Raw genomic sequence first — 13,901 nt, 5'->3', positions numbered from 1 at the left:
GGGAAGGACAAAGCACAATTATTAGGAAGGAATGGAGCTTTTCTCAGTCAGTGTTTCCAGTTTCCTGCTCCTGAGGAATCTGGGGGTTGAGAAATGGAAAAGAAACTCTCATGTTGGACAAGTCACTGAGACTCCTGAGCTGTAACTTGGAATGCACAAGTGCTTCTGTAAGCAACTTCCTAAAGTGCTTTCGGTCTCTGCTCTGCTTTTGACAGAAGCAGCATCACTTCTGCTTGACCCATCTGTTTTTTCTTTATCTGCCCTTTTCCACCTGCCTGAGGTTTCTCTCAGGCCACAGTGAGTGCACAGACATTTGGATGGAGTGCTGACAGGGAAGTCATGAATGGATTTCTGATGTTGAATCTACTGTTTTGAAATCAGAAAATGTGGTGCTGAAGTCATTGTTAGCCTTTGAGAGGGAAACAGGAGAAAAATCGGATAAACTTGTTGCTAAAAATGAGCTGCTTCAAACTGAGGTTGACCACCTTCAAAGTCTTGTTGCGCCAGAGTGCAGAGAGAAAACTGTTGCTAAAAAAACAGGCTCCTGGTTTGGTCAGGCAACTTCATAAACCAGTGTCTTACCCTGGCATTGAGACTTGGGAAACCACAGAGAACCCTGATTCTAAGTCTCAGGAGAGAAAGAAACAAGGAGAATTTGAAGTTCAACTGATGTTTCTAGAGTCTCCCAGCTTTCCTCACATTAATGAAAATAGACTGAGTGATCCCTGTGATAATGAACAAAGGGAAGATTATTCTTTACCTCCCTCAATTTCCTTTGTGCCTGATACTGAATCCACTAAAAAACCTTGGACTCAAAAAGAGAACCCAACCCAGAAAACAACTCAGTTCATTCTGATTCAAGTGGTTAAAGAGCAGAAGCATTATGGCGATAAACCTGGACAAATTAAAAGCCTACCAGTGAAATCCTATCAATATATCACATACCTTGGGATTCCACTTTGTTCTCATCAACAGTTAATACAATTTCCAATGGATATGGGGACAAAATGTTCGCAGCAAAATGCCAAAGATGGGATTAAAACCCAGACGAAAAAGAATTAAAATCGCTGGAGAAAAAGAAGAAACCAGTCTTCAACCAAGAGCTTCACCCTGTTACTGTTTTGTTGATATTACCTTTTTGCTTTTTATTCTAATAATCATATTGTATGTTAAAATTTGGATGATTATGAAACAGTCAGCTCACTGATTACCCCCATCAATACTAGACGATGCCCGCAGTATACACCCGTCCCAGCCCCTCCAGGAGCCCTCAAATCCCATCCTGGTCCCACAGGACACTCCCAACTTCCCCTCAAACACTCCGAGGCCCCCAGATTGACTCCCAGATCCAGAAAACTCTTACTGCCTGCCCATGGAGTGCCCAGTGTGGCCCACCAACTGCACCACAAAGCCAAAGCTTCCAGGCTTTCTTTCCTGGGAATTAGGGCTGTTGTTTCCTATTTTCAGCCATGCCTCCCAACTGATAGCCCAACTCCCAAACTGCTAGCATGCCTGTTGATACAGAATTGTTAAAATAAACCTTGCCAGTATATGTTTTCAGACACCGATTATTTAGTGTCGTTTCACTTTAATCCACCCCAAGGGAATTATTAATAAAAACCTGAGTTACCCCCTCTCCCCTTTTCCTGGGGCGGGTTGTAACACCAATCAGCACTGACTCCGCCCAGTAGGCATAGCAAAGGAAGTTTCCTTTTGGTTTAGGGTTTAGTGTTAGGTTTAGGGTTAGGGTTAGGGTTTAAGGTTAGGGTTAGGGTTAGGGTTAGGGTTAGGGTTAGGTTTTGAGTTAGGGTTAGGGTTAGAAAGGGTTAGGGTTAGGGTTAGGAAATTTAGGGTTAGAGTTAGAGTTAGCAAAAGTTAGGGTTAGGGTTAGGGTTAGGGTTAGGGTTAGCAAAAGACAGGGTTACTGTAAGGGTTAGGGTTAGGGTTAGGGTTAGGGTTAGGGTTAGGGTTAGGGTTAGGGTTAGGGTTAGGGTTAGGGTTAGGGTTAGGGGTATGGGTAAGGGTTAGGGTTAGGAAGAATTTGTCTCTGTGCGCGATCTAATAATCGCGGTTTTAGCCCATTCCGGACACGCAGCGGTGCCCAATAAGCCCCTCTCAGGCTATAAGCCCAATTAATTGCCCACCGCTGTCAGAATCTTTTGCTTTTTCTCTTGGGTCTCTGCTTTTGCTGTTGCTGTTCAGTTGCGTGTCTGGCAGAATACCCACCGCCGTCCAGTATGTACTCTACTTCTATAGAGCACTGTCCCCTAACCCCAACATTAAAAGAGAGACTGCAAGCTATGCGCAAACCCTGTTCCCTAACCCTAACCCTAACCAAGAGACTGCAAGCTATGCGCAAACCTTTTTCCCTAACCCTAACCTTAAAAGTGAGAATGCAAGCTATGCGCAAACCCTTTTCCCTAACCCTAACCTTAAAAAAGAGACTGCAAGCTATACGCAAATCCTTTTCTCTGAACCTAACCTTAAAAAATAGACTGCAAGCTATACGCAAACCCTTTTCTCCGAACCTAACCTTAAAAAAGAGACTGCAAGCTATGCGCAAACCCGATTCCCTGACCCTAATCCTAAAAAAGCGAATGCAAGCTATGTGCAAACCCGGTTCCCTAACCTTAACCTTAAAAAAGAGACTGCAAGCTATGCACAAAACCAGTTCCCTAACCCTAACTTTAAAAAAGAGACTGCAAGCTACTAGGGTTAGGGTTAGGGTTAGGGTAAGGGTTAGGGTTGGGGTTAGGGTTTAGGGTTAGGGTTAGGGTAAGGGTTAGGGTTGGGGTTAGGGTTTAGGGTTAGGGTTAGGGTTAGGGTAAGGGTTAGGGGTTAGGTTTGGGGTTAGGGTTAGGGTTAGTCAGAATCTGTCTCAATGTGCGATCTAACTATCGCGGGTTTACCCCATTCCAGGAACGCAGTGGTACCCAGTAAACCCCTCTCGGGCTATAAGCCCGATTCAGTGCCCACCGCTGTCAGAATCTTTTGCTTTTTCTCTTGGGTCTCTGCTTTTGCTGTTGCTGTTCTGTTGCGTGTCTGGCAGAGTACCCACCGCCCGTCCGGTATGTACTCTGCTTCTATAGAGCACTGGCCCCGCCCACTGGCTGGAGTCAAGAGGTGGAGTCCGTGTTGATTGTTCTGCGTCACTGGCTCCTCCTCCTGGGCGGAGTCAGTGCTGATTGGTGTTGCAACCCGCCCCAGGAAAAGGGGAGAGGGGGTAACTCAGGTTTTTATTAATAATTCCCTTGGGGTGGATTAAAGTGAAACGACACTAAATAATCGGTGTCTGAAAACATATACTGGCAAGGTTTATTTTAACAATTCTGTATCAACAGGCATGCTAGCAGTTTGGGTGCTGTCATACCACAATGTGACACAGAGATAACCTTTGGGGGGGGGAAAGAAAATGCATAGGGGAGAGAAAGGCAGGAGAAGAGCAAGGGAGAGTAAGAGAAAGAAAAGCTGAGAGTGGACAGATGTATATAGTCACCGCCCACGGGGTCCAGCAATGCTTCCATGTCTGTCAGTTGAAGTGGTGGCCTTGATCTGCCGGGGGTGAAGGAGGGAAGTCCCCATACTCCAAGAAGTTATGAGTTATAGCCATGATTAGTGTCACGGACCATGCCTCGAGCCTCCAACATCTCGAGGGTTGCAGTCTCTCTTCTAAGGTTAGGGAACAGGCTTTGGGCATAGCTTGCAGTTACTGTGTGGACCAATTGTCAGAGACTGAAATGGTTAATGATTTATGCATTCTAGGAGACTTTTCAGGCTTTTGACTTGCATGATACCTCTGATGAGCAGTCGGGCCCCTCCCTCCCTCCAGTGCTGACGGTGTGAAGCCCTGAAAAGGCAAGAGCTGAGCTTACAGGCTTTTGACTGTTGATATATCTGATGAGGAATCAGGCCCCTCCCTCCCTCTGCTATGAGATGTTAGGGTTAGGGTTAAGGTTAGCAAGGGTTAGGGTTTAGGTTTTAGGGTTTACGGTTTGGGGTTTAAGGTAGAGTTAAACCATCATTTTCGGGGTATGGGCCCGATAGCTTAATTAGCTGACCTTACTAGAAAATAATATAGAGGGAGTATAGAGGATTTTGATTCCTTTAGTGTAGGTTCGATTCCTACTTTTCTAAAATTAGGAAATGAGAGGATTGGTATACCTCTATGTTTACTTTATCATAGTAACCCTTTTGGATTCAGGCACATTTCCTTGAGTGTCTTAGGTAGGGGGGTAGGCCTGCATAGGAGATAGGAAGGCTGGTATGCCATAGGCATATGTTAGGGGTAAGAAGTTTTTTCAAAGCAAATGTATGAGTTGATCATATCGGAATCGAGGGTAAGAGGCGCGGATTCATAAGAATCCTGAGGAAAGGAGGAGGGTTTTTGTAGGTAAAGTAGGGGGAATGAGTTCTTGAGGGAGATTAAGTGAGCTGGGGTTTAGGAATAGAATGGTTGTGAGTGCATTTATTAGTATAATATTAGCATATTCGGCAAGAAAAAACAAGGCGAATGGCCCTGCAGCATATTCTACGTTGAACCCTGAGACTAGTTCAGATTCTCCTTCTGTCAGGTCAAATGGAGCACGGTTTGTTTCGGCAAGAGTGGAGATATATCATATTATTGCTAAGGGCCAGGAGGAGAAAATGAGGTAGAGAGGTTCTTGAGTTGTAGCTAGGGTATTGAGGGTGTAGTTACCACTAAGGCTAATTACGGATAGGAGAATAATGGCTAGGGTAACTTCGTAAGAGATAGTTTGTGCGACTGCTCGGAGGGCGCCGATTAAGGCATATTTTGAGTTAGAGGCTCACCCTGATCATAGAATTGAGTAGACTGCCAAGCTAGATAGAGCTAGAAGGAAGAGTATGCCAAGGTTTAGGTCAGTAAGGGGAAAGGGTAGAGGAAGTGGTGTTCAGACTGTAATTGCTAGGAGAAGGGCTAAGATAGGAGTAGATATAAATAAGTAAGGGGATGAAGTTGATGGACGAATTGGTTCTTTAATGAATAGCTTTACTCCATCTGCTATAGGTTGTAAGAGGCCAAATGGTCCTACAATATTAGGCCCTTTTCGGGCTTGCATATAACTTAGAGTCTTACTAAGTTAACTAGGGTAAGAAATGCTACGGCGATGAGGATGGAGAGAGCATAGGATATTGATATAATAAAGTAAGTGAGGGTTAAGTGAATTGTCATGTGGTTTGCGTTGGAGCTAGGGAGAGGATTTGAACCTCTGGGTAAAGGGCTTAAGCCTTCTGCATTTGCCAAGCTCTGCCACGCTAGCGGTCCTTTTCTAGGAGGGGGTTATGGTGGAGTTCTTAGTAATTTAGTTGGGTTCATTACTGGGTGCGAAGGTGTGCTTGTGGCATAGGCCTTACTTCTTCGATCCTTTCGTACTAGAAGGAGTTGTAACATAGATAGAAACCGACCTGGATTACTCCGGTCTGAACTCAGATCACGTAGGACTGTTAATCGTTGAACAAACGAACCCTTGGTAGTGGTTGCACCACTAGGATGTCCTGATCCAACATCGAGGTCATAAACCTCCTTGTCGATGTGGGCTCTTGAAGGAGATTGCGCTGTTATCCCTGGGGTAGCTAGGTTCATTAATCAATTATATTGGGTCTGGTTACTATTAGCACGTTGATGGGTAGTTCTTGGTTAAGATGGATTGTCTGATATTTGGAGGTTAAGTTTGTCTCCAAGGTCGCCCCAACCAAAAAATGCACACCAGCAAAATCCCGGGGGAGTAGGCCCTGTGGGTGAGTATTGTTTATGGGAGTGGTAGCAGATTTTAAAGTTCCACAGGGTCTTCTTGTCTTATGGGGTTATTCCTGCTTTTGCACGGGAAGATCAATTTCACTGATTATCTGTAGGAGACAGCTAAGACCTCGTTAAGCCATTCATACAAGTCCCGATTTATGGGACAATTGATTGCGCTACCTTTGCACGGTTAGGATACCGCGGTCGTTGAACGAATTGTCACTGGGCAGGCTTCACCTTTAATACTTGGTTTGCTAAAGGCTATGTTTTTGGTAAACAGTCAGGCCTTGGATTTACCTAGTTCCTTTTACAGATTTTAATCGTCTTTGGGGGCACTCCATAGGTGGGTTAACAGAGTTTTGGGTATAAGGTCTTGTTAAGGTTAAAAAATATCCTGTGGACTGTTAATAATGTTGTAATGTAAGCTTGCGCCATAGAGGGGATCCCTAGTTACTTATTTTAACATAAATTCTCTTATTTAATATAAGTTGGCCTATTGGGGAAGAGGGAGTCATGAGGAAGTTTAGATTTTTTTAGGTGAGGAGCTTTGACGCATTCTTTAATGGTGGCTGCTTGAAGGCCCACAATTAAGCTGTAATTAAATTTATCCGCTAGGGGAGAGTGTATTCTTTTTTAAAGGAGCTGTACCTCCTTTAAATAGCCCTTAATTCGCTTCATGTGGGTTGAGTGTAGTCCTGGGAGGTGAATTAAGAGGGAACTAAGATTCATTTCATAGGCAACCAACTATCACCCAGCTCGATTGGCTTTTCACCACTACTAACGAGTCTTCCCACTCTTTTGCAACAGAGACGGGTTTGCTCAGTAGATAGCTGCTCGTAAGTAGCTCGCTTGGGTTTCAGGGAAGCAAGCTTAAATTGGCGTTTTGCTTGGGTAGTTCTCGCTAAATCATGATGCAAAAGGTACAAGGGTTGGTCTTTGCTATTTATTGCTTGGTTTGTCATTACTATTTCATTCTTCCCTTACGGTACATGATCTCTATTGCGTCTTGAGTTTACTTTTCTATCGCCTATACTAGGTTGAGTGAGAGAATGTTTTGATTTAATGGGTAGTATTAACTTAGTTTCTATGTAATCTGGTAGAAGAGCTAGAGTTAGGCTTCAAGGCGATCTGATATGGAACAGATATCTTTCAGGTGTAAGCTGAATGCTTTAGTTATAGCTACGTCTTGGTAGACTAAGTGCACCTTCCGGTACACTTACCTTGTTACGACTTGCCTCATCTCTAGCTTAGGGGTTTATTATAAATAAAATTAATCCTAGCTTGTGAGGAGGGTGACGGGCGGTATGTACGTGCTTCAGAGCCAGCTTAAAGGAGGCATTATTATCCTGCTTTACTGTTAAATCCGCCTTTTAGGAGTGATTTCACACTCCTTGTCGTGAGGTATTCTATGCTAGAAAATGTAGCCCATTTTTACCATCTCATGAGCTATACCTTGACCTGTCTTATTAGTGGGATGTTGCTGTTGTGCCCACTGTTAAACCCTCAGTTTAGGGGTGGGCTGACGACGGCGGTATATAGGCTGATTTGGCAAGGGATGGTTGGGTGTATCGTGGGTTATCGGTTATAGAACAGGCTCCTCTAGGTGGGTTTGGAGCACCGCCAAGTCCTTAGAGTTTTCAGTGTTTGTGCTCGTAGTTCTCAGGCGGATGCTTAAGTGGTGAAAGCATCGGGATTTAGGGCCAGGCATAGTGGGGTATCTAATCCCAGTTTATGTCCTGGCTTTCGTGGAGTTTTGTTGATCATGAAGCTAAGATCATTTCTATGGGAGTATTGGATGCATCTTGTGCTTATAACAGCTTGGTTACATTTCAGTCTTAGTTGAAGTGATAATGAAAAACCACTCCTTACGCCATATAAAGTTAATTTGGGTTTCTTGTGTGACCGTGGTGGCTGGCACAAGATTTACCAAGCCTGGTAAGTTGCTTTAACTAAGTCAAGTTTACACTTATTGCTTAATATTAATTACTGCTGAAAACCCGTGGGGGTGTGGCTAGGCAAGGCGTTTTGGGCTACAATTGGAGTGGTGTGCCTGATGCCTGCTCCTGCTGTCTTTTTAAGGTGCTGAGGGCATTTTCACTGGGATGTGGATACTTGCATGTATATATTTGGCAAGAACTAACTGTAAGGTTAGGACTAAGTCTTTTTTGTCCTTGGGTATGTGTAATAGCCGTCTTAACATCTTCAGTGTTATGCTTTATTGTAAGCTACAAGGACTAAGGCTGTTATAGGCATAGTGATTATTATTGGGGCTTGTTTTAGTTGTAGTAATAGTTGCTATTGATTTAGGATTTGTTTAGTGGTTGGAGAAGTAGTTCTAGTGGATAACAAAAATGTGTTGTTGAGAAGTTAGAAGAGTAGAAAGGGGCAGGATTGTAGTGTTGTGGGCGGGTTTGTTAAGGTTTTATGTTCTTGTAGTTGAAATTACAACGATGGTTTTTCAGGCCAAAGGTCTTGGATAGAGGCCAAGTAGGAATTGTTATGACGTACTTTATACTATTTTTAAGTGTTAGTTTTATTTTGGGAGGACTAGCAGTTGCTTCCAATCCTTCTCCATACTATGCAGTAGTGGGGTTAGTGTTGGCGTCTATTGTAGGGTGTGGATGGTTAATGAGTTTGGGGGTGTCTTTTGTATCACTAGTGTTATTTCTGGTATATTTAGGTGGGATGTTAGTGGTTTTTGTGTATTCAGTTTCATTGGCAGCAGATCCATTTCCTGAGACCTGAGGGGACTGGCAGGTTGTTGGGTATGGTGCTGGGTTAGTTTTAGTGTTGGGGGGTGGGGTGTTTATTATAGGGCTATCTGAGTTAGAGTGGTTAGGGATAAACACAGTGGATAGTGGGGGTGTTTTATCTATTCGGTTGGATTTTGAGGGAGCGGCTATGTTTTATTCTTGGGGGGTGGGACAATTTTTAATTGCGGGCTGGGGTCTGTTGCTGACGTTGTTTGTTGTGCTAGAACTTGTAGGAGGGTTGTCTCGTGGGGCAATTTGGGCGGTTTAAGGAGGTGTGGTTCAGAGACTAGTTTAATGAAAATGCCAGGTTTGGGAGTTGGTGATAAAGGTTTGATTCCTTTTTTTCTGAAGGGTTGGAAAAAAGTTTGGGAGCAACTGTTAAAGGTGTGTGTGGGTGGAATATTAGTTAGAGTAGTGAGGGCGATTAATTGGGGAGGTAAGAGGGTGAAAGGAAATGATGGGGTAGATTAAAGTGTAAACAAACAAATGAACAAATGAATGATGAAAGGAAATGATGGGGTAGATTAAAGTGTAAACAAACAAATGAACAAATGAATGATGAAAGGAAATGATGGGGTAGATTAAAGTGTGTTAAAAAAATTTAACAAATTGATGATGCAAATGTCTTAATTGGAAAATTAGGGGAATGGAAAGTTTGTAAAATTTGAAATTTTTGTTAAAAAATTTAAAAACAAAAATTAATGATGAATAGAGGGAAAGTCCCTAGATCATTGCAAAAAATGACAAAAGTTTTGTAATTTTTTGTGAAATTGACGACAAAAAATATATCTGGTGTGCATTAATTAAATTGCAACTTGATGAGAGACGTAATGGAAAAACCAAGCCAACAGCACATGACAGTGCATCAGTGCAACAGTATGAGACCGAATAACACTTGAAACCATATCATTACTTTTCACGCGAAAGTGAGAAAACCGCTCGCCGACCATAAGGGGTACATGTCAACCATATATGGGAACCCCCTGGCGGAGCACTCTGAAGGGCTTATTGAGATCTACCCCAAAAAAATAAACCAAAAGTTTAGAAGAGAGAAAATGCCACGATCACGAGGTCCAGGTTGGCCGAGCATCCCCAACCATTAGTAACGGAGCACAAGTTTAGGAAAATTAAGCAAGTTATGGCCCTGACCGAGGAACCAGAGGCGACAAAGAGCAAGTTATGAGAGTGGGTTATTGGTGGAAAGGGAAAGAATACACCTGAAGCTGGACATGATAAACATTACTAACGCCGGGTTGCTGGTTTCTCGTGAGGAGTATGACTAATAAATAACCCAGCACTTCTTGGTTGGTACATAGAGCAAGGTTAAGTGGTGAGTGGTCCATGGACCATGGATTTTAGGTTCTGTGACGTTCCTCGTATTGAGAAGGATTTTATGCGAAAATTAGCAGTTTTAGGTTTTAGTTCGTTTGGCGGGATTATTCCTAGAACATGACATGTTATGTCCTTGTGTGGGAATGTACCTAGATCTGTGAATGACAAGTTTTGGATTGTATGGGAGATAGTATGGAAATTTGGATGGTTTTTGCAATAATAGTATGTCAGATTTTCCTACATGCATGTTATGTCTAATGTGGTGGAGGATGCTATGCAAAGTAATACATACCGTAGGGTATGGGGGGAGGCGGGGGCCCCTCCCCTTGATGTACGTGTTGATTGGAAAGTCGGGGGGTGCTTGGATATTTTTTGGAAAACTCTAAGAAAGGGGCGGCCTTCAGTCTTTGGTTTACAAGACCAACGTTTTTTATAAACTATTAGAGTGATTAGAGGTTGAGTATCTTATTTTCTAGGAGACTAGTAATGGGGAATAAGATGAGAATGATTGTGAAGTAGGTAGTTGAGGCGAGTTGTCCGATGATAATAAATGGATGTTCGACTGGTTGGCTACCGATTCATGTAAGGATTAAAAGATTTGTTACTAGGATTCAGAATAGAAGTTGGGAGAGAGGTTGGAAGGTTATAGTTCATTGCTTTGACATGTGGAGGAATGGGGCTAGAAACAGAATTAAGACGGAGGCGGCTAGGGCTAGGACTCCTCCTAATTTGTTGGGGATTGATGGTAGGATGGCATATGCAAATAGGAAGTACCACTCAGGTTTAATGTGGGGAGGTGTTACTAATGGGTTTGCAGGTGTAAAATTTTCTGGATCTCCTAAGAGGTTGGGTGAGAATATGGCAAGTGTTATTAGAGGAATGAGGAGGAACAAAAGGCCTAGAATATCTTTTATTGAGAAATAGGGGTGAAATGGGATTTTGTTGCAGTCTGAATAAATACCTAGGGGGTTGTTTGAGCCTGTTTTGTGTAAGAAAGTTAAGTGGATGAGGGTGAGACCTGCAATTAGAATGGGAGGAGGAAGTGGAGGGCAAAGAACCGGGTAAGTGTAGGGTTGTCAACTGAGAATCCTCCTCAAGCTCATTCTACAAGTGTTTGGCCAATGTAAGGAATTGCTGAGAATAGGTTAGTAATTACTGTAGTGCCTCAGAATGATATTTGGCCTCATGGGAGGACATATCCTACGAAGGCAGTTGCTATTAGAGTTAAGAGGAGAATAACTCCTGTGTTTCAGGTTTCTTTATATAGGTAGGAACCATAGTAGAATCCTCGTCCGATGTGTAGGTAAATGCATACGAAGAAGAAGGAGGCGCCGTTTGCATGGAGGTTTCAGATTAGTCAGCCGAATTGAACATTTCGGCATGTATGGGCGACGGACGTGAATGCCAGGGTGATATCCGCTGTATAATGTATTGCTAGTAGGAGGCCAGTGGTGATTTGGATTGTTAGACAGATGCCAAGAAGAGATCCAAAGTTTCATCAGGCGGAAATGTTTGGTGGTGTTGGGAGGTCAGTTAAAGAATTGTTGATTATTTTTAGAAGGGGGTGATGTTTTCGTAAGTTAGGGACCATTAATTCTTAGTTCTGTGTAAATAAGATTATAATTAAGATAGATAGAGCGAAGGATCCTAGATAGGTTTTGATTAGTCCGGAGTGTAGAGTAGTTGAGATTTTGGATACTTTGAGTTGAAGGGTCACTAGTCCTTCTGGGCCTATTTTTTTATATCAGGATAGGTCGATTAAATGGGATGCAATGTTCTGGCCGTTGTTTAGGAGTTTAGTAGAGCTGAGGCGGTGTATAAGGGGGTTAAAATATCCTAGAGTGCTGGAGAAGTTTATAGTGATATTTTGTTTGGGGGCAGAGAAGGTATGTGTGAGTTTTGATAGTTCTAATGCCAGAATGATGCCTAATGTTGTAATAATGATAGCAGTGGTTTCTGCGACCAGTGGTATGGTTATAGGAGGGGTTTTTGTAGGGGAGATATAAGAGGTAATTAATAGACCAGCTATAATACTTCCGAGAGCGAGACGAGTAATTGGGTTTGTGACTGCTGGGTTGTTTTCATTGATGGGAGTAATGGAGGGAATCCGGGTGTAGTCAGTTTGTACTAGTAGGGCTATACGTAGGTTGTAAGTTGCAGTAAAAGCTGTAACTACGAGGGTTAGGAGGAGTGTTCAGGTGTTTAGATAGGAGGTGTTAAGACTTTCGATAATGAGATCTTTTGAGTAAAACCCTGCTAAAAATGGTGTTCCTATGAGAGCTAAATTTCCAATTGTCAGGCATGAGGTAGTTGTAGAGAGTAGTTTCTGCAATCCTCCTATTTTTCGAATGTCTTGTTCACCGTTAAGGCTGTGAATGATAGACCCAGAGCAAAGGAAGAGTATAGCTTTAAAGAATGCATGCGTAGAGATGTGTAGGAAGGCTAGTTGAGGTAGATTTAGGCCAATAGTGACTATTATTAGTCCTAGTTGGCTGGATGTAGAGAAAGCAATAATTTTTTTGATGTTGCTTTGGGTAAGAGCGCATGTAGCGGCAAATAGGGTGGATAGGGCACCTATACAAAGGCACATAGTTAGGGCAATTTGGTTGTTACATAATATGTGGTGAGTGCAAATAAGTAGAAAGATTCCAGCAACTACTATTGTGCTGGAATGGAGTAGGGCAGATACAGGGGTTGGCCCTTCTATAGCTGCTGGGAGTCATGGATGCAGGCCAAATTGGGCAGATTTACCTGTGGCGGCTAGGATGAGCCCTAAGAGAGGGAGAAGGGATATTTGGTCTGGGGAGGATTGCTGTTGAATTTCTCAAGTGTTTATTGAGGATGCTAGTCATGCTATGCAGAGGATTAGTCCAATATCCCCAATACGGTTGTAAAGTACGGCTTGAAGTGCAGCGGTGTTGGCTTCTGCTCGACCGTGTCACCATCCAATCAGGAGGAAGGATGTAATTCCGACTCCCTCTCAGCCGATAAATAAGAGGAATATGTTATTAGCGATGATTAAGATGAGTATTGCAATGAGAAAGATTAGAAGGTAAAGAGAGAATTTTGTGGTGTGGGGTTCTGAGGCTATATATCATGTTGTAAATTGAAGAATAGATCATGTTACGAATAGTGCAATAGGAAAAAACGTTAAGGAGTACTGGTCTATTTTAAGGCTAAAAGGGATTTTGAAGTTCGCAATAAATTTTCATTCTCAATAGAAAGTGGTATTTTCCATATTTAAGTAGATGGAGAGGATTATGGGAATTAAACTAACTATGAAGGAAGTTTTAACAGTGTGTATGATGGTTGTTGGAGAGTTTAGATAGTTTTTGGATAGGAGGGGGAGTAGGATGGGTATAGAGAGGGTAGCCAGGGTCAAGAATATAGAGGTGTTGAGGATTAATGGGAAGTCCATTACTTTTACTTGGACTTGCACCAAGATGAATGGCTCCTAAGACCAGTGGATTGCTATTATCCTTTAAAAGTAAGGGGGCTGAGGTCTTAGGCTCAGATGCAAGAGTTAGCAGTTCTTGTTGGTTAAACCTCCCCTCGGCAGGCAAGAAGAGTTTAACTTCTATTTTTAGGATCACAGTCTAATGTTTGGTTTAAAACTATGCTTGCATGTGGGAATTCCTGAGATTAGCTCTGGTTTTAGGATGAGGGGAAGGGAGGGTAGGATATGAAGTGTTATAAGGAGATGTTCTCGTGTATTTGAATTTTGGGTGGTTGTAATATAGGTTGGAGTTGGACCTCGTTGGGTTATAAGGATTATGTAGAGGGTATAGGCTGCAGTTAGTAGAGTTGCGGCTCCGGTTAGGAAAATGGTGAAGGTGGATCAGTTGAAGAGTGCAATTATGATAGTTAATTCAGCTATCAGGTTAGTGGTAGGAGGAAGGGCTATGTTTGTTAGGTTGTCTAGGAGCCATCAGATTCCTGTTAGAGGTAAAAGGGGTTGTAGACCTCGTGTTAGAAGGAGAGTACGACTATGTATGCGTTCCTAGTTTGTATTAGCTAGGCAAAATAGTATGGAAGAGGTGAGTCCATGTGAAATCATT

Source organism: Manacus candei, unplaced genomic scaffold (assembly GCF_025592945.1).
Source record: "Manacus candei isolate 608988 ecotype Guabito, Panama unplaced genomic scaffold, ASM2559294v1 h1tg000137l, whole genome shotgun sequence".
NCBI classification, from domain to species: domain Eukaryota; kingdom Metazoa; phylum Chordata; class Aves; order Passeriformes; family Pipridae; genus Manacus; species Manacus candei.
This window is presented reverse-complemented; position numbering follows the sequence as displayed.